A 3,242-nucleotide genomic window follows, 5' to 3' on the forward strand; every position below is an offset into this window, starting at 1 on the left:
GATGAAATTCACCCTGCGAGTTCCAGCTATCCTGAGGGAAACTTCGGAGGGAACCAGCTACTAGATGATTCGATTAGTCTTTCGCCCCTATACCCAGCTCCGACGATCGATTTGCACGTCAGAATCGCTACGGACCTCCACCAGAGTTTCCTCTGGCTTCATCCTGGCCAGGCATAGTTCACCATCTTTCGGGTCCCAACATATATGCTCATGGTACTTGCCGACTGCCCGCGAGCCTGCCCCGGTGCGCCTCCGCCGTTTACCGACGGCCCGCTTCCGGGGCCGGACGCACCGCGGCGTCAGCAGCAAGTCGGGCCTACGCCCCCTCCATGAGAAATTAAGCTTCGACCATCGCCTGGCGGCCTCCACCACCGCAACGTCAGGAGCAGGGAAAAGTATCTCACCCCGCTTGTCGCGGCGTAGGCGAGAGCCGCAGGCAGCCAGTCGAGATCGGCCCAAGAGCGCACCGGAGAGCCTGTTACAGCTGCGGGCGCCCGTCACTTTCATTTCGCCTTTGGGTTTAGTGAGCCCATTGACTTGCACATGTTAGACTCCTTGGTCCGTGTTTCCAGGAACCCAGTGCGGGTGGATCACCGACCTTTTGGCGCGGTAAAACCGCCGCCAGCGGCGGCAGCTTCTTCTCGACGACCGTCGCAAGGGCAGCCAGGACACCGGTGGTTCCCCCGTCGCGCGGGTCTCCCCTGGCAGGCTGAGAGAGAGTCGGCGGCGAGGTACCAGTCCGGCCGGGCCTTCGACGTCCCCGGCAACGGGTCGCGGTGACCTACTACGAGGCGAAATACGCCCGCCGACGCCAGCGTGAGTGGGGGCGCGCCCAAACATTTTTGGGTCGCTCAATTACAACACCCCACCCAGCCGACAGCCGACGAGCTGAATCCCCTCAGTTCGACCTTCGAGTTTCCACCCGTTTGGCTCTTAACGGTTTCACGTACTCTTGAACTCTCTCTTCAAAGTTCTTTTCCACTTTCCCTCACGGTACTTGTTCGCTATCGGTCTCGTGGTCATATTTAGCCTTAGATGGAGTTTACCACCTGCTTTGGGCTGCACTTTCAAGCAACCCGACTCTACAGAGAGGCCCTTTCCGACCGTCCCATCTGTACCCTCACGGGCGCCGCCATACGGGCCTGTCACCCTCCATGGGCAGTGGCCGCTTTCAAGCTTGACTTAGACCGTATGGGACGGCGTGCTGGACCCTCTGAAACGCAACACCCCTCGTGCCCGAAGACATCGAGGTTATGCGCTGGGCTTTTCCCGGTTCAATCGCCCTTACTAAGGGAATCCCTGTTGGTTTCTTTTCCTCCGCTTATTAATATGCTTAAATTTGGCGGGTAGCTCTCTCCTACTACGAGGTCGATCGTGGTCTCATCATCCTTAGGGGGAACAAGTTCCCCAACCACGAAGCGGAAGACGCTCTGCCACCGACTTTCTTCACCACCGACATTACCAGGCAGGAAGGTTTGAGGGGCTTGTCGCGGGGGTACCAGCGGCCATGGCGCCGGCACTCCCACCCCTGACTCCGTTCCTTCTCATTGGGTGGTAAATAGCCAATAGGAAAAGTGTTCCAGCAGAACATCTCTCGCAGAGTCATATACACACACAGTTTTAATGCATATACGCTCGTGTTCCGCCCTTACTCGGCCGCACCTTTGCCGCTTAAACTTTGACCTCTTTCCCCGTTCCCGCATGCCACAGCAGTGGCACTTGTTTATCCGGAGAAAGAGAGCGAGAGTCGCAGTATTAATTGGCGTGAGCGGCCTTTCCGGCTGCAGAACTAGTGCTCTATCCCGGCGAGCGCCGTTATGAGGCGCAACACCGTCTTTAACGCGTTTAGAGAGAACTCCCCCTGCCTCCCTCCCAGTCATGAGATAGACGTGGACTCGTGGCGAACTCTCAAAGAGAACGCCCACACCGCGTCTGACCGTGGGAGAGGGTGGAGGAGCGCGTGAGGAAGAGCACGGCGTCACCCAAGCATTCTCATCTCTCTGCCTGCACCACTACATGGTAGACTGCGGGCCCAGGCGCACTCATCAATTTAGGTTCCACTGCAATGCATGCCAAGCACTCTTTTCGAGGTGATAGACGAAATTCCGGCGGGGCTTACTTAAAAGATATCCGACCCGGTTTCGTTTCCTCTTCGTGGGATGGAGTGCCTCTTAGAACATGTGCAGCATCAGCCATGAGCGGCCGACGGCCATTCGTGTCTCTGTGGACAGCAGGCAAAAGAGCGCCGCCTCCAGTTATTTGCGAGGGCGACAACTGTCGCTTTGTTGTGGTTGAATGTGGGTGCGCCAAGTCCATGGACTTGCTAGTGATAGGCTTGCTTGTTTTTAAGGGCACGCCTCGCGCAAGGCGCGGGCGATTAAACAAAGGCGGAAGCTCGGTTAAGGTTACTGCACCTGGTGTCGGGGCAGGTCAGCAGGTGCGAACTGCGGCAACGATGGATGTATATTTCCGACCCTCGTAAGAAAATGCGGCAACAAACTCATATAGCTGCCGCGCGCAATATCGCGTTCAACTTGTCGATGTATCTCTGGTATGCTGCGATTCACATACCAAACCCGCAGTTTACTCTGATCTTCATCGACCTGGTGATGATCCCCGTTAAAGTTATGTTGCCATTTGGTCTTTTTACATTAACCATCGTTCGAGTCTCAATAGTTTGACAATATGGCCAGGTTGTGTGGTTGGGTTTGGCGGACAACATTGTTGTTTTGACATGATTCCTCTTTGGTCAAAACGTCGCGGTAATGAGAGCAGGCGTCAAAGCTGATCCGTCCTCCTCCGGTCTTGGCGCTCTCTCGCCGAGTGTAGTACTACAGTATGTGGTGGTACCTATTTTTGGTGCGGGGGCCGGGATTGTCCTCTTTCGCTGCTGGAGTTGCCAGAGCAGAGCCGAGACCGCCCAAATCAGGAGAGTAGTAGTAGTAGTTTTAAGAGCGCCCCGTTCTCTTTCTCTCTGTTAATGATCCTTCCGCAGGTTCACCTACGGAAACCTTGTTACGACTTTTACTTCCTCTAAATGATCAAGTTTGGACATCTTTCCGTCAGCTCGAGGCGACGACCCCAGAAAACCCTCGCGGGCAACGGGGCCGACAATCCAAGAGCGCCAGTCCGAAGACCTCACTAAATCATTCAATCGGTAGTAGCGACGGGCGGTGTGTACAAAGGGCAGGGACGTAGTCAGCGCAAGCTGATGACTTGCACTTACTGGGAATTCCTCGTTC

General features: G+C 55.8%; 1 non-coding gene across 1 annotated transcript in view; it reads right to left on the reverse strand.

The window, feature by feature from the left end:
• The window catches only part of LOC121865961, a 4,262-nt gene extending 2,891 nt beyond the window's left edge, over window positions 1-1,371 (reverse strand). The window contains exon 1 of the ribosomal RNA XR_006088865.1: window positions 1-1,371. This exon is cut by the window's left edge and continues 2,891 nt beyond it. This is a non-coding gene — a ribosomal RNA (large subunit ribosomal RNA).
• Window positions 1,372-3,242: the final 1,871 nt, after the last annotated feature.

Source organism: Homarus americanus, unplaced genomic scaffold (assembly GCF_018991925.1).
Source record: "Homarus americanus isolate GMGI-L3 unplaced genomic scaffold, GMGI_Hamer_2.0 scaffold59965, whole genome shotgun sequence".
Classification (NCBI taxonomy): domain Eukaryota; kingdom Metazoa; phylum Arthropoda; class Malacostraca; order Decapoda; family Nephropidae; genus Homarus; species Homarus americanus.